The 26781-nt window shown below is 42.7% G+C and overlaps 1 protein-coding gene and 1 pseudogene across 1 annotated transcript in view; both read right to left on the bottom strand.

Annotated features, from left to right (window-relative positions):
* TACR1 (tachykinin receptor 1) overlaps positions 1–26781 on the bottom strand; it is a 368641-nt gene that overhangs the window by 99624 nt on the left and 242236 nt on the right. The window lies entirely within an intron of this gene.
* LOC143960641 (large ribosomal subunit protein eL21 pseudogene) lies at positions 377–851 on the bottom strand (annotated as a pseudogene).

The following is a 26781-nucleotide window of genomic DNA, read 5'->3' as shown; positions in this document are numbered from 1 at the left end:
GCAGACCTAGGTAATGCTCACATGTGATTCTGAGATGATTGAAAGAAACAAAATCCAATAAGTAACAGGCTATGAACAGCAAAGGGTGAACAAAGGGCTAGCTGATGCTGGATCAGCCAGCAGAAGCTGACTTGCTGCTACTGTAAGAAGCTCACAGTGTGCAGTGAAATCAGAGTAATCATTTTCAGTAGAGGAGAGGAACCTGTACAACTGTGCAAGACTGAAGGTAAAACTGGACTTTAGTTTTACCACGTGTTCAAGTGGATTTTATAATGTCTGTTTTATTGTTTATATTAAAAAAAAATCACATTTAATGCAGGGTGCACTCATGGCATTGATTTATTTTTATTTTTGTTGAGAAAAGGATGTTTTAATAGCAGTACTTTATGCCATGAACTCATATGAATTTGGCTCAAGGAGCTCTGGTTCTTTTCCAAATGTTCGGACAAAGTGAGCTTCACTTGGTTGGGCTGACGTTTTAGCTTCACCCAGGTGCCGTTCTCCTTGGTTTCCTTTTTTTTCCTCTCCTTTTCCTTCACACGTTGCAGGAAACTGTCTCTGCTCTTTGAGTGGCGGATGTGCTCTACACAGACATTGATTCTCTTGGCAAGAATCTTACCTTGGACTTGTTTGTTCACAATTATTCCAACAGCATTCTGTGTGACATTGTAGATCTGGCCAGTCTTGCCATGGTAGCACTTGTTTGGCATACCTTTCTGGATTGTGCCTGTACCCTTGATGTCCACAATATCACCCTTCTTGCAGATGTGCATATAGGTTGACAGTGGTACCGGACCATGCTTGCGGAAGGGTCTAGAGAACATATAACGGGTTCCTTGCTTTTTGCCTCTTGTGTTCATAACTTTCACTAACAATTGCCCCCTACGGGAGCTCGAGCTCTCATATGGCATTGATTGGGCTCAGCATGTGCTTTTTTCTTTGAGACTCTCACTCTTTCCTTAAAACCTTTTACACGGCTGTACAGAGCAAAGTTCACATGTGGTGATGAGCAGTGTTGGCCATCTTACTTTAAAAAAGTAATTAGTTAAGTTACAAATTACTTCTCCCAAAAAGTAATTGTGTTAGTAACTCAATTACTACATTGGAAAAGTAATTAATTACTCAGCAAAGTAACTGTGACTTTTTTTTTAATATTCTATAATGCAATTACGTTCTATAACATCTTTAATATCAGAGATGTTTATATTAACTGATTGAAGAATAAAAACACTATATACAGTATTTTAGAACATTTGGTATTTATTTGAACCCAAATGTTGAGGGGGGTGGCAGCGGTGGTACTTGAGAGGTGGCAGCGGTGGTACTTGAGGGGGTGGCAGCGGTGGTACATGGGGGGTGGCAGCGGTGGTACGTGAGGGGGTGGCAGCAGTGGTACTTGGGGGAGTGGCAGTGGTGGTGGTGTACTGGGGAGGTGGCAGGCAGCGTGGTACTTGGGGGGGTGGCAGCCGTGGTGGTGCCATCCTCTCCCACCGCCACCACCTCTGCCTCTTACTGATCTCATCCCTCACCACCACTGATCTCAACCCTACCCTACCCCCCCATCACCTCTGTTGTAGAAGTGATGGTGGGTGGGTAGGGATGGGATCAGTAAGAAGCAGAGGTGGTGGAGAACTTGGTGTGGATCGATTGCACTGCAATTCGAATCATCAGTCACTTACTTGAATGCCTCCAGGGATGCCTTTCCTATTGGGGAGAGAGAGAGACCCTCCCATTCACTCGATTGGTGTCAGCTGGTCAGCCGACTTCATTTTTCAGTGTCCATCCCACCTCCCTACATTCTCTCTCTGGATAGGTGGGGCAGGATGGGGCGGGATCGGGCGATCCAGACAGTCTCTCTGAGTCTCAGCCTCTTCTCAGCTCAGCGGGCAAAGGCCCCCCTCCCCACAGTAGAACGAATGGCCAGGCAGCGCGGCCACAGCAGGCCTCCTGGGCGGTAGATGTAATTGAGGGAACTCGGCCCAAGTAATGGGAACTGAGTTACCATGAGGGGAAGAGTAAACAGTTAGATTACTCGTTACCCTCTAAAGTAACTGTGTTACGTAACTCCATTTATTTTAACTCAGTTACTTACATCACTGGTGATGAGTCACTCTTCTACTCATCCAGCTGTGTTTGTAATTTGAGTTTCACATCTTCAGCTCAGTAACCAATAGGATTTGTCAACAAAGCAGTTACGTTTAGCCTAGTAAACATTTTAAAAGAAACCTAGGGTTCCATCTGCAAAGTCTAAATAGTAAACATCAATATTTCACATTACCTGGATAAAACTGAAAGAAAAATGTATTAGCCTTGATCATAATAGAGGCATAACTGATACATTAAAAATCTGTAACACAAACTCTCATACATTCCCTTTAACATCAATAAAGAAGTGTTTATATTTCTGTTTTTTTCACATAGTTCATGTCTATATAAATGGGAAGTATCACTAGTAGTGGGAAGGTTAACAGCTGAAGTCATGCTGGGCTCTATTCTTGTCCCATCGCTGTCATACTCTAGCGGCCACCTGTCCTTTATCCGCTATTTCTGGGCTTCCAAAGGGCGTCCGTCTGCTGTGGCAGATATAGAGAAGTATCCTGCTAAACTGAAGATAATAAAGAGATCGTTTGGCTCAGAGTAAGTGAGAATGCCTCATTAAACCAAGGGTCTAATGTCCTATTTAAATGCATCAAGAAACTGAGTTCAAAATATAGGCCATATAATATATTTATGTGTTTATGCTGAGGACGGGGAAGTCAAGGAGAAGCAAGGATCAACAGGAGGTTGAAGTTTACCCCACCATACGCAAGATTTACAGTATTTATCAAATTGGATCTTTGTGGCTGGCTGCAGTCAGGCAGAAATGTCTGTAGGATATTGTTTCATCCATGTTTCATTCAATAATGAGGATCCTAGGAAGTTAAAAGGTTTATTCACCCTATGCATGTAGATGCGTCAGTAGAAAAAAAACAAAAACACTGTGCTGCAATTTAATATATATATAATTTACCTATAATGTACCTCTCCAGCAGCCTGCCTGAATAACTCCATTATCCAGCGTTCCCCTCAAGTTGCCTTGTAACCAAAATGTTGCTATGACACTTCAGCCAACACTCCTGCTATTGGTGCTTTTCTCTGACATCACAAGAGCATGATCTCGAATTCATACTCCACACATACATGGAGCACCATCGACCTCATGGCTACCACACTAAGCTGAAGCTTACTGCAGTGGACGGGAGACAGCACATGCGTTGGGTTTTGAATCCAAGAAAGATTGTGCTTTTGTGATGGCGGACGTGAGCATCAAGATTGGAGAGTCAGCTTAAGCATCATAGCAATGTCCTAGCAATAGGGCAGGACGAAGAGAACGCAGACTATAGGAGTTTTTTAACCAGGCGAAAAAAGCGTATAGCAATAGCTGGTACGTTATTCATAGCAGCACAGTGTGTTTTTTTTTTTTTTACTGGCTCCCCTTAACTGCATTGACAGCTTTTTTGCAAAGGTGAACTAACCCATTAACCACTTGCCGACAGCCCTATAGCAGTATTCTGCAACAGGGCGGCTGCTGTGTGCAGGATATATACGTGATCCTGCACTTCCAGGTAGGCAAATGTGTGCTGACGGTGACTTGCCAGGTACCGCGGACTCAATGTCTAATTTGATCTGGAAGGATCAACATTTATTTTTTATTTTTTTATGGTTCAAACATTTTTTATTGAATTTTACAGTAACAAAGCATGGGATGTAATCGATCTTAAAGTAATCAAGACATTGAATACATGGTGCTAAGGGACCCATACACAAAACAGTGGTAATACAATAAATAAATTGAGCAGATAAAAATGTTATCCGGCATCAAAATAAACAATATCAAGCAAAAGTGAAGTTTAAAGAAACTATGGCTATACGATGGTTCAAAAGGTAAGATTACAACATTAATAGCAGTCTGTTTTTTTATGAAAAAAAGTAGTGATATGTTATATTCATTAAATACACGGTAGCATAATGAGAACTGTAATGGTATACAGTATATTGGACAGAGATCTTCCCCGCAGTAGGAGACTTAATCTCTTACATATAGATTTTTTTAAAGCTGCAGGTAGAAATATAACCGTAGGCAAAACAGAAAATTCAATATAAGTGGTTCTATAGCCAAAACATTTTTTTACCTTAATGCATTCCCTACATCGATCCAGTTCTTTCTCTTGACACAGGGACTCGGGCAGCAGTAGGAGCCCAATTAAGTTCTGTGAGGAAGAAGCGGGGGGGGGGGGGGGGGGGTCCAAGCCCCGCTGTATGTGTCTATGGAGCATAGTTCCATAGACCCATACACGGTTTAGGAGATATTTGCCAAAAGACATGCCCCGCTGTCTACGGCGCATGCGGCGCGGAGCGTGCCGCTATCAGCGGCGATATGGGAGTGACGTCATCGCGGCTCCGTCGAATGACAGCGCCGGAGCAGCAAGACCCACCAAGAAGATGGAGGCTCCGTACACAAGGGGACAGCAAGGGGACAGCGGTGACTTCGCTGGCTCCTGTGTCAGGTAAGTGACACATAATGGGCTACTATGCGATGCATAGTAGTCCATTATGCTTTACCTTTGCAGGGAATCAAAGAGGAAGTAAACCCATCAGGGTTTACTTCCGCTTTAAGGAGGATAGGTCCTACCTCCTAGCCTGTTCACAATAAATAATTTCTCTGGCTTTAAATATATTGAATGCAACAAAAGCTATGTTTGCAATCTAAATATTAGAAGCATTTTACATTTTAAATTTTTTTCTGGGCTGACTAGCTGGATCAAGTGCAGGAGTACTTCCATGCAGAAAATTATGGAAATATTCAGAATTAACCACTTGCTTACTGGGCACTTAACCCCCCCCCCCCCCTCCCATCCAGACCAATTTTCAGCTTTGAGCACTGACGCACTTTGAATGACAATTGAGCTGTCATACAACACTGTACTCAAATTAAATGTTTATATTTTTTTCCCCCAAATAGAGCTTTCTTTTGGTGGTATTTGATCACCTATGCGATTTATATTTTTTGTTAAAAAAATGTAAAAAGACCAAATTAAAAAAAAATGTTTTATTTTGTTGTAAAATTTTAAAACGGATGATTTTTGTCTGTCATTGATGTACGCTGATGAGGCCGCAGTGATGGGCACCAATAAGGGGCAGTGATGGGCACTTATGGGAGGCAGTGATGGGCACTGATCGGTTGCACTGATAGACAGCACTTCTATGTAGCACTGATTGGCAACACTGGTGGGCATTGATAGGTGGCACTTGTGGGCATAGATAGGTGGCACTTGTGTGCATAGATAGGTGGCACTAGTGGCCATTGATAGGTGGCAATTATGAAGCATAATTGCCTCTTCCGTTTCGGGACCGGTGTCCCTTTAAGGTGAGCCGGCGATCGGCTTTTTTCTTCTCCTCTGCTATCAGCGTGAGGAGAAAAAAAAAAAACGATCACCCCCGAGCTTTTGTTTTGATCATGTGATCAGCTGTCATTGGCTGACAGCTGATCACATGGTAAGGGGCCGGGACCTGCCCCTTACTCAGATTGGTGATCACCCAAGTCTCAGTGACTCAGTGATCACAGCGCGCTCCCTACCCCAGGGAGGACACAATGGCTCAATGGGAGGAATTCCCTCATTAACAATGACTGTGTTCATGGGGAAATCAAGCAATTTTCCTTCCTGGAAACCGTGGTTGCAGAATTTATTTAAGATAAGGGCTTTAAGATAGACAACACAGTCACTTTAACTGAACCATTGCTTTGCCTTGCAAAAGCAAAGCCCAGGCCAACTCTAACTCATAACTCAACTCATAAACCCTAAATCAAGCCTTGAACATTTGACCTCCGAGATGTAAAGAGACCCTGTCACAACAAAAAGCATTTTTTAAATGCTTACTTGCTTGCACTTGATTTTTTTCTTTCTATTCTTTCCCTAACATTCATTTCTTTATATTTTAATTTTAATCTTGTCATGTATTGAGTGCAGCTGCACAATCTAATCTGATTTACCAATATAACAGTCTTTTAAATGGAAGAATTGTATTTTTCAGGAATTGATTGCACTAAATGGAGGGATTGATCAATAAACAGTTATTTTCATTAGAAAAATATTGGTCATGGTGGAAATCCCAAATAAATTAGACCAAATTGATCTTTTCTTTGTTGTCTAAAATTTTTTTTTAAACAAGAGATTGAAATGATGAAAACTGTAGTTCATCGCTTGTTTATCATTATATGTTTGGTCAGCTTTGACGTGTTAGATCTGTGACTTTTTCCCGGAGGCACGTCCAGCACATTTCTATAAATAATATGCTCGGCAGGAACAATGCTTGGCATTTTGTCAAAATTGTGGGTATGAGAAAAAGTTATGAATTTGGTGCATTTTTCTGCAATGAGAGCCCATTAGTATCCTGCCAAGTGCACAGCTCATTTACGTATAAATGAATGATACCTTGAGGATTAGGGTTGTTTAAGGTCTACGGAATGGGGATACTAAAATTGGGTATGTTTATCATACATTTATCAAAAGCCATTTATGAAAAGATGGAGGTTTGACCTGACATTTCTTGTACAAACAGCAGGATGGTGAAATAAGTAAATTTAATCTAAAATGTTCAGATCATTGAAAATGGCAAATAAAAGACTGTAAAATGGAAGGTAAACATGAAAAGCGGAGGGTGAGATTTATTTATCTCAGGAAGGGAGGTCCTTCCTTGCTGCAGAAGTGTTTGGAATATGAACAGATGTAAAACATGCAGAATACTGAGAGAACTGGGAGGAAATCATTACTCAGTATGGGAAACTCAGATCCTCTTTATAGACAGAGTGCTCCTTGTAAACTCTATGGATCCCACTCTGTCACATGTGTGGAATTCATAATATAATAAGGTGCAAATAACATAGGAAAATATATTATCTACAGTATTTATCTATCTACAGCAGTGGTCTTAAAACTGCAGCCCGCAGGCTGGATGTGGCCCTTTGCTTGCCTTTATCTGGCCCTTGGGACACTATTCCTCCCACTGGGCACCAACGATGAAGAATTATTTCTCCCAATGGCACCAATGATGGGGCACTATTCCTCCCAATGGCACCAATGATGGGGCACTATTCCTCCCACTGACACCAATGATGAGAGACTATTCGTCTCACTGACACTCATGGTGAGGGACTATTCCCCACACTGACATTAATGATGAGGAACAATCTCTCCTACTGATGCCAATGATGAGGGGCAATTCCTCTCACTGAAACCAAAAATTAGGCACTATTCTTCCCACTGACACCAAAGATGGGGCACTATTTCTTACGCTGGAACAATTTTCTGCTTCCACTGTTCAAAGTCTGACCCCCCAAAATTCTGAGGGGCAGTAAACTGGCCCTTTGTTTCAAAAGTTCTGAGACCCCTGATCTACAGTATCTATCTCAACTTGTGCCTTGCTAATGGGCAAATCAACAGGTGCCCTTGGCTGAGAGTGCTAATCGGGAGTAGGGATGAACTTTGAGTTTGAGTTGAACGTAAGTTTATTGTAGGCCTCAAAGGGGACCAGGTGCGGCCCATGGTCCGTAGGTTGCTGACCTCTGTTCTACTGGAAAACTTTGGGTCCTGCCATTCTCATGGATATTATTTGACACATAATAACATGCACCTAAAAATTGTGGCTGACCATGCACACCAATGGTATTCCCTGATGGCAGTGGCCTGTTTCAGCAGGACAATGTGTTCTGCTACACTGCAAAACTAGTTCAAGAATGGTTTGAGGAACACAACGAGTTTAAGGTGTTGACATGACCTCCTAATTCTCCTAATAATCCAATCCAACATCTGTGGAATGTGCAGGACCGTTTTTAAGGCAGGGCAAAAAGGGCAGCTGCCCTGGGCCCCATCAATGTAGTGGGACCCAAAGCAGCTGCCTCATACTTGCCAACTATCCCAGTTTAAATTCCCTTATTCCTTGAAGTTTTAGTCCCATGCTGTGTCCCGATATCTCAGTGTAAACTTCTGCTACTGCTGCCCAGATGCCCTATTGCCATGTACACATGGCTCACCTGCAGACCCTGTGTTTACATGTAAATAACCTGCATTGATATGTAAATAGTGGTGGCATTAATATAAATAGTCGTGGACCATGGCATTGATATTTAAATAGAGGCGGCATTCATATGTATATCATGTCCCCCTGAGGTCACATCCACCATCACTTCTGCTGAATGCTGCCCACTGTGGAGGTAATGAAGCATGCTTAAAAGTTCTGCCTACAATTGTGGTCATTAAGCCTTCACATCATGTTCTGCAAAAGTAAGCAAATTATAGGTAGAACCCTTCTTCAAAATAACATGGTGCCATAGCACCCTGAAGTTTGGTAACCAATCAGTGAGCAGTAATGCTGTGCACTAACCTTTTACTACCAATCAGTGTGCAGTAGTAATATGCAGTAACCTCTAAAAAAACAATTAGTGAGTGGTATACATGTTCAGTAACCTCTAGCATTCAATCAGTGAGCAGTATTGATATACAGAAATCTCTGGAAACCAATCAACAAGCAGAAGTCATGCGCTGTAACCTCTAGAAAGTAACAGGGAGCCATAATGTGTGCTGTAACCTCTAGCAACCAGTCAGTGAGCGGTAATGATAAACTGTAACCTCTGGCAACCAATCACAATCGCTGCCTGATCTGATTCAGTAAACTGATTTTGAGTCTAGCTGCTATTTATTGTAGGCCTCAAAGCATGTGGAGAGCGAAATTGCATGGAGGAGGGGGCCCAAGAAAATGTTTGCCCGGGGTCCAGTCAATATTAAAGACGGCCCTGGGAATGTGCTGCATAAACAAGTCCTATACATGGAGGCTCCGCCTCATAGCTTACAGGACTTAAAGGATCTGCTACTGACCGCTTGGTGCCAGATACAGCAGCATACCTTCAGAGGTGTAGTGACATCCATGCCTCAATGGGACAGGGCTGTTTTTGGAAAACTACTCAATATTAGGTGGGTGGTGATAAAGGTATGGCTGATCAGTGTAGATCCCCTGTGTGCACCAAATGTCTTTCCAAACCTAGATATTAGCCTGTCCCCTGACCAGGGCTGTAGAAGGAACCCAACAAACTCCACCCACTACAGGCTGACTGCAGAAAACTACAGAAGGGGGTGGAGACCAGACCAGTCGCCCTGCACAAGGAGAGAGAACAGCAGTGATCTTTATTACAGGAAACTTCTGCACAGAGGCAAAGTTTCACTCTGGATTAATGCACAGATCTGGAAGAAATATGCAAAACTCACTATAAATGATAACGGAGCAGCTGAATGTACATGACAGTCACATAGTGTATAAGTATAACGTCATGAACCATATAAAGCAACTGTAAACCTCACATATGGAGCACACAAGGGGTAATAAAGAGGGGGAACTGACTTGGGTAAAGAGAAGGAATATTATGTTGTTTGCATATCATTGTGATTAATTAATTAATTTATGGGAATACAACACATTCTGCAGTTCTTAACATTGAAGCACTGACATCTGTTCCTGATCCTGAAGGAGCTTACTATATACAAGAGAATACAATAACAATTCTTGAAGCATGATGTGGTGTTAACAGACTATAATACTTTCCAAGCACTGGTGAAAGTTTTGTTTACAGCTTTGTTTTCAATGTTTGCACCTATTGCAGTTAGAAATGTTTATTATAATGCCCCTTACACACCATCGCATTTTCTGGCAACAAATGTTGTATAGGAGCTTGTTGGCTGAAAGTCCGACCGTGTGTATTCTCCATCGAACATTTGTTGTCGGACTTTACGGCTAGCAGGTTCTCAAATTTTCCGCCAACAAAAGTTTGTTATCGGAATTTCCGATTGTGTATACACAAGTCCGACACACAAAAGTTCACACATGAACGGAATCAAGCAGAAGGAGCCGCACTTTCTATTGAACTTCCTTTTTCTCGGCTCGTTGTATGTCTTGTAGGTCACCACATTCCCACATTCGTAAATGTTGGCCAACATTTGTGTGACCGTGTGTATGCAAGACAAGTTGGAGCCAACATCCTTCGAACAAAAATCCATGGTTTTGTTGTCGGAAAGTCTGATTGAGTGCAGATGTGTCAGGGTAGATTCACACCAGGTGTGAAAGTACTGCGTTGGAAGACCATGCTAGTGCAATCCCACCACATTTTGCCTTTTCTCCTATCCAGCCAGTTCATACCATTGTGTTTTGGTGGTCTGAAAAAAAAGTATAGCAGGCTGTACTTTTTTTCCAGGGCAGTGCAGTCTGAGGTAATCATGTGGCATCATGTGGTGGCCAGTGGAACAAAATGAAATGACGCTTTGTGACATTTCAATGCAGTTTGATAAAAAAAAAATTATGCATACCAGCTGATGCATTGTAATGCAGCAGCTGGTGTGAATAGACCATTGTGGTGAGATATTCTTTAAACCTTAAATGAATAACATAGTTTGCTTTTTTATTAAAATACTATTTTCACTTTACACATCCTTCCTTGCATATCAACACTGCTGTTCCACTGCAGACTCTTTACAGCCAGTTCCCATTTACATATATTGACTCCAGAAACTGCTGCATGTAATTGCTCAGAGCAGGTTCCCTGATGGTAACAACAGTGGAACATGCATGTACAATATATGTCACTGTGCTGCTTATAGTCTCCACTGGGTCTCCATTCATTAGAAGTACGAGATTATAATATCTTATAAGGGTCAATAAATCGCTTTTATATGGGTGACTGATGTAGTTCCTGTTGCTTTGTTACTGATTCCGATCAGCCAGAATCATTTCACCGCAGTAGGTTCTTTTTGGTTCACTGCTTGATCGCTATCTATACATAAATGCAAAATGTGTTGAAGGTGCTTTCAAGTCATGCATGAGCATTTTGCTTCTAAACTGCCGGTTTGCCTGCTGGGGGGGTTCTAATTTTTGCTGTTTATTTTCTGAACTGGATTGCTCTACTGTTTAATCACTGAATCTGTAAAAATTGAGGCCAACAGGAGCTTCATTCACACAAATTATAATAAAATGAACTGTGTACTGCATAAATTCAGTAGCCTGGTAAATGTAAAAAGTTATAGCAATGTATATGACATGCATATCAGTGCCTTTTGACTTTAGCATAGCTACAATGTTTACTGGAGAGCACTAGTAAATATTAATTAAACTTACTTTGTTGCAGCTACTTTTTACTTTTTTTTTTATATATATAACTTGAGATAAACTATTAAATGCATGGTTAAAAATCAGTTGCATACAGTGCCTTGAAAAATTATTCATACCCCTTGGAAAGAGTATGGCGACACAAGTGCAAACCTACCATGACATGGCCGTCCACCTAAACTGACAGGCTGGGCAAGGAGAACATTCATCAGAGAAGCAGCCATGAGGCCCATGGTAACTCTGGAGGAGCTGCAGAGATCCACAGCTCAGGTGGGAAGAACTGTCCACAGGACAACTATTAGTTGTGCACTCCACAAATCTGGCAAGAAAAAAGGCATTGTTGAAAGAAAGCCATAAGAGGTCCCATTTGCAGGTTGCGAGAAGCCATGTAGAAGACACAGCAAGCGTGGGAGAAAGGGTTCTGGTCAGATGACACTAAAATCAAACTTTTTGGCCTCAAAGCAAAACGCTATGTGTGGCGGAAAACTAACGCTGCACATCACCCTGAACACACTATCCCCACCGTGAAACATGGTGGTGGCAGCATCATGTTGTGGGGATGTTTTTCTTCAGCAGGGACAGGAAAGCTGGTCAGAGTTGATGGGAAGATGGATGGAGCCAAATACAGGGCAATCTTAAAAGAAAACTTGTTGGAGTCTGCAAAAGATTTGAAACTGGGACGTTCACCTTCCAGCAGGACAACGACCCTAAACATTCAGCCAGAGCTACAATGGAATGGTTTAGATCAAAGCATATTCATGTGTTAGAAGGGCCCAAAGTCCAGACCTAAATCCAAATGTGAATCTATGGCAAGACTTGAAAATTGCTGTTCATAGACGCTCTCCATCCATTCTGACAGAGCTTGAGCTATTTTGTAAAGAAGAATGGGAAAAAAATTCACTCTCTCGATGTGCAAAGCTGGTAGAGACATTCCCAAAAAGACTTGCAGCTGTAATTGCAGCGAAAGGTGGTTCTACAAAGTATTATACTTCAGGCGGTGTATTTATATATATATATATATATATATATATATATATATATATATATATATATATATAGTCTTGTATATATCCACTGTAGCCTATATCTACAGTGCATTCTGTGGTGTACTGTTTATACTACACTTCTGGTGGTGTACACAGTACAGAATACAGTGTAGCCGTAGTGCAGTTGCTACTAGTTTTCTGGTGGTGTACACATTACACAATACAGTGCAGCCATGGTGCAGATGCTACTACTTTTCTGGTGGTGTACACATTACACAATACAGTGTAGCTGTAGTACAGTTGCTAGTACTTTTATGGGGGTGTACACACAGTACACAATACAGTGTAGCTGTAGTGCAGTTGCTAGTACTTTTCTGGTGGTGTACACACAGTACACAATACAGTGTAGCCGTAGTGCAGTTGCTAGTACTTTTCTGGTGGTGTACACAGCACACAATACAGTGCAGCCGTAGTGCAGTTACTACTACTTTTCTGGTGGTGTACACAATACACAATACAGTGCAGCCGTAGTGCAGTTGCTACTACTTTTCTGGTGGTGTACACAGCACACAATACAGTGCAGCTGCTACTACTTTTCTGGTGGTGTACACAGTACACAATACAGTACAGCCATAATACAGTTGCTACTACTTTTCTGGTGGTGTTCACAGTACACAATACAGTGCAGCCATAGTGCACTGTGAAAGGTCCTAGGATTTGTGGTATCAAGGAGGGGGATCATTATTGGGTGGAAACCCTTCTTGATCCACGTTACAAGGGTAAGGTTGCAGAACTCATCCTGTTTTCGCAGAGGGAACAGAGGATGAATCATCTTCAGGAGACCTTGAAGAAAGGTTTGTGCAATACATTTCCAGACCCTGGGAGGTTACAATTTCCTGGTGTTGCTGAGGTTTCATTCAGTCAGAGGAAGAGCGATGGAGAAGGTGGCTGGCTGATCGATGCCTTTAGACAATTTTTCAGTCCGCAGCGCTAGGTTTGAACGGTTCAAGCAACCATCACCAGCATCTGCATTACATGATGCAGGAATATCTAGGGGCAAGAGTAGACTTGGAGATCTTTCCATCAGACCATCCACTGGGTTACTGGGTCTTAAGGATGGACCACTGGCCAGAACTTTCTCAATATGCAATTGAGCTACTGGCCTGTCCTGCATACAGCGTTCTTTGTGAATGCACATTCAGTGCTGATGGATGCTTTGTAAGGGATCATAGAGTGTGCCTGTCCACGGACTCTGTTGATAGGCTCACATTCATAAAAACGAATCAGTCTTGGATAAGCAGCTATCAAGCACCTGATGCTGATGTAACTGATTTTTCTATTGATGTGGGATCCCTTGAAGACTATGCTGAGTGACTATCATATCCTATCCTATCCTATCCTATTCCTCCTCAATCTTGATGATGCTATCTTACAGCAATATTTTTGGTTTAAGGCACCACCACCACTGCCTAAGGCCCAATTTTTGTTTAACAGGGGCATGTAATTACAATTTTTGATCTAATATTTCACAGCAGGGACCGTTCCTGTGCCCACCAAGAGTAACTGTGAGGGCTTACAGTGTTGTGGCACCACCACCACCAAAGGTCCAATTTTTCTGCCCCTGTTCAACAGAGGCATGTAATTAAAATTTTTGATATAGTATTTCACAGCAGGGCCCGTTCCTGCACTCACCAAGTGTAACTGTGAGGGCTTACAGGGTTCTGTTACCACCAACACCTAAGGCCCAATTTTCTGCAGAGTATATAGGGCAGGCTGTATAGTATATATACTTCTATTCAGAGTATATAGTGCCTGAGGCCCCCACGCCCCTTTAAAAAATTTTTTTTTTTGAAATTTGGGTGTGGGGTTCCCCTTACTATCCATACCAGACCCAAAGGGCCTGGTAATGGGCTGGGAGGGGGGGGGGGGTGAACCCATGCCATTTTTCACAATGATTTTCATCTATATTGCCGGGACCCGACAATACATTACAGCCACAAACAGTTTTGAATTACTTTTTTTCCTTTAGAAATTTTATTTTGCTGTGGTATTATTCGAAACACAGGAAAACTGCTCCACTTTACAGGCACAGACTATAGACACCCCCCAGGCACGTTATTTAAAGGAATATTAAATTTTTATTGTTTAGCATTATTAAATCACAGCACTTGAAAAAATGACCGTTTCTAAAACTTTTTTTTGCATTGATACATGTCCCCTGGGGCAGGACCCAGGTCCCCAACTACTTTTTCATGGCAATAACTTGCATATAAGCCTTTAAAATTAGCACTTTTGATTTTTCATGTTTGTGTCCCATAGACTTTACATAGATGTGTTCAAACAAACTTTTTGCATGTTTGCATGTTCTGCTGCAAACCAAACTGGGGGGTGTTCGGCTCATCCCTACCGAGAAGTAAAAATAGCTAAGCACTGGACCTTGATAGCTAGACCACAGAGGGATTACACAAAGCATGTGCTGTTCTGTTGGTTGACACAGCATCTATTTCTGGTGAGTTGCCACTTCTTCTGTTAGTCACACATGAGGAAATGTCAACAGGCAATATATCTGGAAAAACCTATGAACTGTTCACCAATATTTGAACTTTCTTAAATGGTTTTTGAGTGCTGCAATCTTTTTATTTGTGAAGCATTTATTGATAGTTTTTTATGATGTGTGTTTAGTGACACTTTGAGGAAAAAGAACATATTGCTGAAAAAAGCCCTATATCCAGGGGCGTACCTATAGCATTTGGCACCCGGGGCGGATCCTATTTCTAGCACCCCCCCCCCCCCCACCATAAAATGTAAAAACACCCACCGTGTCCCCTGCATACCTCTGCATCCTTCAATATCTTTTTGTCACTACTGTGTACCCCCCCTCTCCACAACTGCACCTCTGGACCCCTCTAAATTACACAGCACCCTGCACCTCTGGACCCCTTTACATTACACAGGACCTTGCACCTAAGGACCTCTTTACATTACACAGCAGCCTACACCTCTGGACCCCTTTACATTACACAGCAGCCTACACCTCTGGACCCCTTTACATTACACAGCAGCCTGCACCTCTGGACCCCTTTACATTACACAGCAGCCTGCACCTCTGGACCCCTTTACATTACACAGTAGCCTGCACCTCTGGACCTCTTTACATTACACAGCTCTTGTACCTCTGGACCCCTTTACATTACACAGGACCTTGCACCTAAGGACCTCTTTACATTACACAGCAGCCTGCACCTCTGGACCCCTTTACATTACACAGGACCTTGCACCTAAAGATCTCTTTACATTACACAGCAGCCTGCACCTCTGGACCCCTTTACATTACACAGCTCTTGTACCTCTGGACCCCTTTACATAACATAGCACCCTGAACCTCCTGACCCCTTTACATTACACAGCCCTTGTACCTATGGATCTCTTTACATTACACAGCACCCTACACCTCTGCACCCCTTTACATTACACAGCCCCTCACAGCTCTGGACCCTCTGCATGTTACACAGATCCCCTACAGTGCAGACCCCCCTCCCTACCATACAGACCCCCATCTACAGTGTAGACCCCCCTACAGTACAGAATCCTCCCCTACAGTGCAGACCCTCCTACAGTACAGACCCCTCCACCCTATAGCGCAGACCCCCCCCCCTACAGTGCAGACCCTCCTACAGTACAGACCCCTCCCCCTACAGCGCAGACCCCCCTACAGTACAGACTCCCCTACAGACCCCCCTACAGTGCCGAATCTTCCCCTACAGTACAGACCCCCCTACAGTGCAGGACCCCTTCTACAGTGCAGGACCCCCCTACAGTGCAGGACCCCTACAGTGCAGACCCCCTACAGTGCAGAACCCCCCTACAGTGCAGGACCCCTTCTACAGTGCAGGACCCCCCTACAGTGCAGGACCCCCCTACAGTGCAGGACCCCCCCCCCCTACAGTGCAGGACCCCCCCCTTCAGTGCAGGACCCCCCTACAGTGCAGGGCCCCTTCTACAGTGCAGACCTCCTACAGTGCAGGACCCCCTACAGTGCAGGACCCCCCCTACAGTGCAGACCCCCTACAGTGCAGACCCCCTACAGTGCAGGACCCCCCTACAGTGCAGGACCCCCCTACAGTGCAGGACCCCTTCTACAGTGCAGGACCCCCCTACAGTGCAGGACCCCCCCTACAGTGCAGGACCCCCCTACAGTGCAGGACCCCCTACAGTGCAGGACCCCCCCTACAGTGCAGGACCCCCCCTACAGTGCAGACCCCCTACAGTGCAGGACCCCCCTACAGTGCAGGACCCCTTTTACAGTGCAGGACCTCCCTACAGTGCAGGACCCCCCCCCCACAGTGCAGGACCCCCCTACAGTGCAGGACCCCTTCTACAGTGCAGGACCCCCTACAGTGCAGGACCCCCCCTACAGTGCAGACCCCCCTACAGTGCAGGACCCACCACAGTAAAGAACCCCCCTACAGTGCACAGCCTCCCCTAAGGACCCATAGTGTACCTCGAGCCGAAGGCAGCGGAATTGCAGGGGGGAGGTGTGGGCAGCACCCGAGTGAAGTGTCACCTGTCGGCTCAGTGATCTGGGACCCGGCGCAATAATCCCCTTCTCTCTGTGGTCGCGTGACTCACGTCGCGCCGTTCTGATCAGTCTCGGGCAGCGGCTGTCACTCACAGCCGAGCAGAGTGAAGCCGCCTCCCCCTCCTTGTCTACACAGTGCTGTGCATAGAGAAGGGGGAGGCGGCTTCACTCTGCTCGGCTGTGAGTGACCGCCGCTGCCCCGAGACTGATCAGAATGGCCGCGCGACGCAACCACAGAGAGAAGGGGATTATTGTGCCGGGTCACTGAGCCAGCTGATGTCACTCCACTCGGGTGCTGCTCGCACCCCTCCCCCCCTGCAATGCCGCCCACTGCCAGTGCCTCTGGCTCTCTCTGTGTGGGCTGCGAACCCGAGGCACGGCGCTGTCTGACACTTCAGTTGCGGGGGGGGGGCGCTGGCCTGACACCCCCCCCAGTGTGTGGAACCCGGGGCGGCACGCCCCCCCGCCGCCCCACTTAGTACGCCCCTGCCTATATCAAATCCCATTTTTACTTTTCCAAAAGGTATATTAGAAACAGAATAAACATGAAAAATGTATTCTTGTCTGATTACACCAGAACTGAAATTTTGGGAAAAATACAGACACTGCTCATTACCCTGAGCACAATGGTGGTAGCTTTGCAAAGGTAAAATGGTAAAAATAGTTCTAGAGGGAAACCTCACAATTAATTAATAAAGATTAAGCACTAAAAGATGTGTGAACCTTATCCATGGCCTCCTGTGATTTTCATCTTCATCTAATAAAGAAATTGACTGTTGGTATCCTGTTGCGGTGTGCGGCCATCCATTTCCAATCCCTTTCACCAGCATTTAACTGGGCAACAAATGAGCAGAAACACACTGATGAAGCCACCATCCCATTCTTTTTTTTAATCTCTCCTAGAATACAGCACTGTACAATGGAATAGAACCAGATTGCCTAACATTGCCACCCTTCCCATTTTTGCAGGGACTACAGGAGGCTGAAGTAAAGATTCAGGTACTTGTGCGTGCTGTTTATAAAATAACATGTGGACTGAATGGTCTATTATTAATACATTAATATTTACCCGCACTTTAGCTTTAGATACATTTTCTAATGAAATGAACGTGAAAAACAGACAATGAGTATTATTAAAACACAATGGGGGTTATTTACTAAAACTTCACTGTGCAAAATCGGGTGCAGCTCTGCATAGAAACCAATCAGCTTCCAGGTTTTATTGTCAAAGCTTAATTGAACATGCTGAAGTTTGAAGCTGATTGGCTTCCATACACATCTGCACCAGTTTCTGAGTGCACCAGCATTAGTAAATCTCCCCCAATGTCCCAAATCCCAAATATAACTTCCTGAAATCTAACATTACCACGGTTCTGTGAGAAAAGCATGTGTCTTTGTTATTTACAGGTATATTTACATAGTTAACCTCCTATTTTGTATACACTCTGTAAGATCTTTAAATTACAAATGAGCTAGTACAATGTGCTGTCACAAATCCCCTTCCCCGGCCTGTGAGAAGTTTCTTTGTTTTGGGTCCAATCTTTACAGTCATTGATCTAGAGTGTACCTCAGAACTCTCACTGTGTGGGATTCCATCCAACTCTAAATAGAATAGATTACAACTTATCATATGGGGACAGCACTGTTTTATGTCTCGGAGGGCCGTAATGGAACAAATGTCATCCAAATTAATGGTAATTGTTTCTCTGCTGCTCTGCTCCTCATCTTCCATAAGTAGCCCCATAATACTTGCTCTGGCTCTTAATATGTGTTTAAAGTGTGGACTTGGAGCTGAATTTCCACTAAAAGAAAAGAAAAAGAATCTAGCCATATACAAAAGTTTTAGATGATGTATTCTAGCCGTACCAACCAAAAAAAAACAGTATATATTTTCCTCCTAGCAGCCTCCATTGCATGTCATCCTTACCTAATCAATATGTGTTAATCTTCACTAATTTATCTTTTTTTTAATTAATGCCACATACTTTGCACTCAAGCCAAAACAAGCTGAAAGAGGGGGACATGTATCAATGGAAAAAAAAGTTTTAAAAACTGCCATTTTTCCGGGAGCAGTGATTTTAATAGTGCTTAAAGTGAAACAATAAAAGTGTAATATTCCTTTAAATTTCGTACCTGGGGGGTGTCTATTGTATGCCTGTAAAGGGGCGGAGGAAGAAGAAGATGAAGAAGAAGATGGAGAAGAAGAAGAACACCGAAGGAAGACCAGAAGAAAGAAGATGGAAGAAGAAGAGGAAAGAAGAAGAAATTAATAAAGGGCTTGTCAAAAAAAATCTCTTGTGTTTTTTAACCCTTTTGACACTTTTTTTGTGAAATGGTAGGGGTACATTTGTACCCCATTACCAATTCACACGGGGGGGTCGGGATCTGGGGGTCCCCTTGTTAAAGGATGTTTCCAGATTCCAATAAGCCCCCTGCCCGCAGACCCCCACAACCACCGGGCAAGGGTTGTGGGGATGAGGTTTCCCTGTGGGGAAATTCCATGCTGTTTTTATCAATGAACTGTTATGTGTATTGTCAGACCGACAATTCATTATAGCCGCGAGTAGTTTTAAATGACTTTTAAAAGACTGTTATAAACATGGTAAACATGCTACGAAATTTAAAGGAATATTACACTTTTATTGTTTCATTAAGCATTATTAAAATTACTGCTCCTTTTTGAATTGATACATGTCCCTTGGGGCAGGACCCAGATCCCCAAACACTTTTTTGACAATACCATGCATATAAGCCTTTAAAATTAGCACTTTTGATTATTCATGTTCGTGTCCCATCGACTTTAACGGTGTTCGTGTGTTTCAACAAATTTTTTGCCTGTTCACATGTTCTGGATGCGAACTGAACAGGGGGGTGTTCGGCTCATCCCTATTCATGACCAACTTCCCCAGTTATAATCCTCTTCCCTCATGTCCCCAACAATGTTCAGCCCCACTCCTACCCAAACCCCAAGGACCATGTTTAGATCAACATCAAGCTTATCCTTCTCTATCTGCTATCCATAATCAGATCTCGTGGTCTCCTTTCTCCTTACCAATCCATAATTATCTTCTCTGCCTCTTTCACTTGCCTCTGTCTTTGATCAGCCAACACTCTGCTTCTTCTCCCTTCCTACCATTAATCATCTACTGTTTCTCTCTCACTTTTCCTGGTACTTGATCAGCTCATGCTTTGCTTCATGTCTCTTTACTCCCCTGCCATCACATAATCTACCTTCTTTGTTGCTCCCAAAGTTCCATGTTCTCCCCTCCACCCCATGCCATGGTTTTCTGTCACTCTGGCGATTCTATGCCCCCCTGGTTCATAACCTATTGCCATTCTGAATCCTCTAACCCCTTCCCCTTCACAAGTCCATGTTCAGCCACCAATTTTCCTCCTCTTCCTTCCTTCATTTTCCATAATCAGCTTCAGATTTTCATCTTCTCCCAATGGTCTATCTAAGATGAACTCCCTCTCTGTCTCCTCCTAGCTCTATGATCAATTTGTGCTATTCACCTCATGATCAATTTAGTGAGATGGCAAACATGTCCAACTAAAAACATCATCTGATTGTGAAGTAATGCGTACCAGTTTGTTGTGCTTCATTTAGAGGACAAAAATCATTAGTACTGGAACAGATTATAAATATAAACCATCAAAATATAGCCCGTAGCTTCCACTGTGCCACATCAAAAAAAACAAAAAAACAAAAAGGGGGAGTATACACACAACACCCAATATGGATTGAAACTAGACTTCTAGTGGATATACTCTATAATAGTTAAAGCGGCAGTCCTCCGTTTTTTTTTTTTTAAAAGCCAGCAGCTAAAAATACTGCTGACTTTTAAAATAATGACACTTACCCGCCCAGCGTGCCCGCGATGTCGGCACCCGAAGCCAATCTCTCGATCGTCTCTCGGGTGCTGCCGCCGCCATCTTGGGTATGGGAATCAGGAAGTGGAGCCTTTCGGCTTCATTTCCCGGTTCCCTACTGCGCATGTGCGAGTCGCGCTGCGCAATAAGGATGGTCCCTGCTGTCTCTGGGATCCGTGTGTTTCCCAGCAGGCAGCGGGGGACCTTCAGAAAGGGACGTAGATTCTGCGGAAAGGGGCGCAGACATAGAGCTCAAAGAAAAAAAAATCATCATAGTGCTCACTGTATTTAACAATTTTATCGATAAAAGACAAATGCACACTCACTTGTACATAAAAAATGCAGGCAGGTAGGTAAAAGTACCAAGCCGCCGTCTGCCCTTACATTCCGATTGTTTATGCAGTCAAAACGTGCTGCTAGGAATAAAAGCAAGCAGCCCACAGTGTATCTCTCTCTCCATTTAGGATTCGGCCTTATATTTTTTTTAACTCTACAGCATTCAACTAAATATATGCAATTTTTGGTGAGGACTTCTTTACACACAAAAATTTTTCTGTTATTTGCACAGGCATACATACGGGATGAAAAATACATCAATAGTTTAGGAAAGTGACATTATTAAAACTGCACCAGAGGATGGAGCTCCAATTTCTTCCTATGAATCTGGACAATGTTACATTGTATTATATCACACCACTGCACGTCTGTCGAAAACACAACTTGCATAACATTAAGTGCCAGAACATCTGCTTTCAGTTTTTTTATTTGACAGGAAACATGTATAAATCTTAGAGGAATAACAGAAATATAAATACTGATCTCAGAAAAGCTAACATTGTTTTCATACAAAATGGACCTAAGCCGTGCGTACTGCACATCAGCTATAATCAAGTGACAACTTTGGGAATAAATGCTAAATAGCTACAGTTAGTGCAGGGCAACACTTCTGGGGCTTCGTGCGGCTGCACATGAAGCACAATGTTCTATATGGAAACTATGGGGAAATACAATGGAGCAACCAATCATTTTTTTGTTGTTTCATTGTCTTAGAGCATTATAGTGCTACAATTATTTTTAGCCCCCTCATTCTAAAACCTCCTGTCCGTCTTATACTAATCTATCCCTGATTTGCTTATCCTACTGGGCACCACGCAGCCTTGTGTAATAAGAACAGGACGGCAGGAACTGGCATTGAATAGAGATTGCGGTATTAGTGCATAGGCTCGATATCAGAGCTCTCAACTATCTCTGATTTCGAGGGATGTCCCTCATTTGGAATAATGTCCCTTTTGCCTCTTTACTCCTCATTTGTCCCTCATTTTGGTCTGATCTATATAGTTGTATATAAAATGCACTGCTTATCTATCAAAACGTGTTTCCCAGCGCTAAACCTTTCATCCAATTTCTAGATTGCTGCATTTGTAAATTCAAAAAGCCAGTAGAAAGGAATAGTAGTGGTAAAAAAGCACTTGTGGGTTTAACCAATCATTTTTTTTGTACAATTTTCTTTTAAGGGCAGCTTGGCAGGGGGTGTGTCTTATGTCTGCATACTTTTGCTAAAAGGTGTCCTTCATTCCCATCTCAGAAAGTTGGGAGGTATGCAATATAGAGGAGCAGTGGCGGCTGGTGCTCAAATTTGTTTTTTTTGGGGGAGGGGGTGCAAACAAACTGAAAAATTCATTAAAAAAAACTATCAATTGCAGCCTCACTGTGCCATCAAACGCAGCCACTTTGCCCATCAAACACTGCCACTGTGCCCCAAATGCTGCCACTGTGCCTCAAATGCTGCCACTGTTCTCATCAAACGCTGCCACTGTGCCCCAAATGCTGCCACTGTGCCCATTAAATGCTGCCACTGTGCCCATTAAGTGCTGCCGCTGTGCCCATTTAGTGCTGCTGCTGTGCCCCCCGACCGTGTCTGCCCAGCACTTACCTTGTCTCTAGTGTGTAGAGGGTGACGGTGGCGATCGGTGTCCAAATCTGACCCCGATGTCTTCTCCAGCGCGCCTCCTCTTGTCTTCTGCAATGATTGGATGCCTGGTAGGATGCCTGTGATTTCAGCCAATCAGGTGACAGGTAACACAGACCCGGCAACCTGATTGGCTGAGAGGCGGGTCAGTGTTAGGGAAGTGAGGTGTTCGCTTCTCTAACACAACACTGTGTAAACAGCGAACGCACAACATTGCGCCCACTGTTTACCCTTTTGGAAGATTTTTAGAGCCCATGGCTCTAATTAGGATGCCTATTAGAGCTGACAGCTCTAATCAGGTGCTTCCAAAGAAACCCCGCCACTGTAATTCAGATGCCCAGCTCCCGACAAGGGGTCAGACACCTGAATAGGGGGCGGCAGCGGTGACAATAGATAGATTGATGCAATGCATGAATCTATATATTGGTGATAGAGCGGTGCAGGAGAGAGGGGGCGGCGCTCCTGCGCCCTCTTCGGACGCACCGCCATTGGACAGGAGGCTGCACAGGTTAGATCTCAGTCAATGGGAGGCAGATGAACATAGGACTGGCAGGGGAGCTGGGGTAAGTGTGATTAACCACTTCCGGACCGCCCGTCCTTGTTTTACGTCGGTACTTTGACGTTAAATACGGGGTTATGGCAGCAGACAGCTGCCATAACCCCGGTATATTTTTAAAGAGCGGACGGTCCATTTTAAAATAAAAGTGTAAGTATAAAGTGATCAGCACAACTTCTTAATCATATAATAAACAAAATACAAATAATCATTAACAGTGATGTGCTAAATGTCACACACAATAGTACATAATAATTCAAAATGTCCAAAATATTCTTCCAAGTGTGACAATTTCTTAGTGCTCACAGAACTCTCACCTCTATGTAGTGTTGAATCAGCCTTATAGGTATCTTATGGTGGTGGCGGGCTTCCATTTCCAGACTCCCGATTACCAAGTCGCTCAAAATTCCGGATGTCATGTGAGAATAAAATAAATGCCTCCCATAGGGTAAAACGTTTAAACAACTAAAGATTTATTAAAAAGCCAAATGGATTCTTACATAGAAAAAGTTTTCAAAGCGCATGTAAAGTGCAACAGCGTTTCCAAAGCCTCTTACGTCACTTCCAGTCTGCTATGTATTTCCAGCCACGCCCTACGCGCTACGTCACATCGCGTGACTTCATCATGGTCTTCATCTTCTCCTGGTGAGGAACCACACTTTCCATATTCCACTTCCATTAAAATAAAGTGGTCTATGTGGTGGATTTGCTACAAGATCACTTTTATCGGTGGCGGGAGAGGTCTCCGCCACTCACCGGAGCCATCAAGAGCGGCCGAGATGATCCGATCCTTTCCCCTCAGAGGCTGAAAGTCAAGTTGGACGAAAACATCACTTCCGCCCAACGGTCTGAAAGGGACTTTTTTTTTATTGAATTTAAGTGTAAATGTAAGATCTGAGGTCTTTTTGACCCCATATATCACATTAAAGAGGTCCTGTCAGGCTTTTTTTCGAATTCAAGAGACATTTATATTCCTTGTAATAGGAATGAAAGTAATCCAAAAATAAAATAAAAATAAAACGTAAAATAAATAAGAAAAGAAAAAATTTCAAGCCATGCTTGTGTGCATAGGCAAACGCATACGTAAGACATGCCTACATATGTAAACCACACATGTGAGGTATCGCCACGATCATTAGAGCAAGAGCAATAGTTCTAGCAAAAGACCTCCTCTGTAACTCAAAACTGGCAACCTGTAGAAATGTTTAAACATAGCCTATGGAGATTTTTAAGTGTCAAAGTTTGTCGCCATTCCATAAGCGGGCGCAATTTTGAAGTATAACATGTTGGGTATCCATTTATTCGGTGTAACATTATCTTTCCCAATATAAAAAACTGGGCTAACTTTACAGTCTTTTTATTTTTTAAATCAAAAAAGTGTGCTTTTAAAAAAAAAAAATTATTAGCACCGTAATAAGTATAGCAACGGTCGCCATTTTATTCTCTAGGGCAGTGTTTCTCATCTCCAGTCCTCAAGGCATCCCAACAGGTCAAGTTTTCAGGCTTTCTATTATTTTGCACAGGTGATTTATTCAGTTTCACTGTCTTAGTAATTACCACAGCAGTTTCATCTGAGGGAAATCCTGAAAACATGACCTGTTGGGGTGCCTTGAGGGCTGGAGATGAGAAACACTGCCCTAGAGAATAAAATGGCGATCATTGCAATACTTATTAATAATACTTTTTTTTTTTTAAAAGCACACTTTTTTGATTTAAAAAATAGAAAAACAGTAAAGTTGAGGACTGGACTTGAGAAACACTGCTCTAGGGTGTCGGAAAAGAAAATATATGGGGGTTCTAAGCAATTTTCTTTTTTTTCGTAAATTTGTAAATTTGGAATTCAAAAATCGTAAATTAGAAAATCCTGAAATTCGAAAATAAGAAATAAAATCCAAAAATCTGAAAATTTTAAATAATAGCCAACTAACTATTAATAAATAACTATTAAGTTATAGGTATTGGAATTTCCTTTCAAATGTGGCTGTTAGTGAATGTAATGAATACAAATTTATCTGAAGTTACGAATTATCCAAAATAACGAATGCTGCATCTAAACAAATGGAACAGAATGAACTAATAATAAATAATAATAATAATAAAAAGTAATTTGTTATGTTCCATTCGTTTAGATACAGCATTCGTTATTTCGGATAATTCATAACTTCGGATAAATTTGTATTTGTTACGTTCGCTAACAGCCAAAGAAAATTCCAATACCTAACATTTAATAGTTTAGTAATATTTAAGTTATTATTAGTTAATTATTATTTTTGAATTCTCGTTGTTTTTGGATTTTTGTTCCTTTGAATTTTCGGATTTTCATTCTTATTTTCGAATTTCTGAATTTTCTAATATCCCTACTTTCGAATTTTCCAATTTTTGAATTTCAGAATTTTCGAATATTCAAAATTCCAAATATTCAGAAACATTTTTTAAATGGGTTTTCGTTAATTCGGATATTTCCAAATTAACCAATGTGTCGAAATTCATAAAAAACGAATTTGGAACAAAACAAATTGCACATCTATCTCCCACCCCTTTTAAAGCTGAATTCCAGGTATGGCCTTTATTGCACACCTACACTAGACAGTGATAGTCAAACTCTTCAGGGCCATGTGCAGAGTGGTTTCCGCTCTGCCCATTGACCTCAGAGGGTCACTCACTTGGAATTGCTGCCACACACAGAACTTTTATTTTATTCGGTGAATACAAGGCATTCTCTGATTGGACAAGATGAGAATTGTGGACTACTACCCCTACTCTCCACCTCACCCAGTCAGAGAACACCTTGTATTGATTTATATCACTCTGTTAATGGTGGCAGTGCTGAAAAAACAGTTCCCTGTGGCAGTGCAAAGGAGAAGCTGCTTAGCACAGGACCCTGAAGATCATGCTGATCACTGTAGTAATGGCGACTATTACAGTGATTGTTAGCTTCCCCAGCAACCCCACAGGTTTGAGACATGCATACTTATATTGGCCCAAGCTGGAAAACGCACTCCTTTCTAAACCTGGCGAACTTGGTAGGTGAAAGTAAACATTTCAATAATAATAAAAAAAATAAAGATCTATAACCAGAAGGCACAGGGTGAGGTCAGTAGGGCCATATGTAAACCCCTGAGCTAACAGGATGGTCAAAACAGGCATTCCCTCATGGGGATGAATCCATTGGATATGATGCTGGTAATAGCTCTGCAGGGCTCCGTCAAACACATCCTTTCAAGCATATATACATATCTATATATCATCCGTCAAATATATATGCATATCCTTAATAACTTTAATTTGAGAAACCAGTAATAAAATTTTCCTCTTTTTGCGCTTAAGTAAAAATTCCATGAGTGCAAACTCTTTTTTATTAAAAAAGCCAAACCACTCATTCCTACACTCTTCATCTAACAATGCATCATTAGGTGGAAAGTCCCATCTTAAATGTCTAGGAATAAGTTTAGAGGATATATATTGTTCAAATGATACAATATCCCACTGTGCTTTAATCTTTTTCTCAAAGATATGTCCTAATCGTATAAATGAATATACCTTGGTTTCATCCCCACTGATGAAACCCTGCCCAGAACTGGGCGCATACGGAGAGGGACCTTTTGCCGATGCTGGCGTCACTCGCGATATCTCC

Source organism: Lithobates pipiens, unplaced genomic scaffold (assembly GCF_037356315.1).
Source record: "Lithobates pipiens isolate NorthernLeopardFrog02 unplaced genomic scaffold, aLitPip1_a1.2 Scaffold_8, whole genome shotgun sequence".
Taxonomy (NCBI): Eukaryota; Metazoa; Chordata; class Amphibia; order Anura; family Ranidae; genus Lithobates; species Lithobates pipiens.
This window is presented reverse-complemented; position numbering and strand designations above follow the sequence as displayed.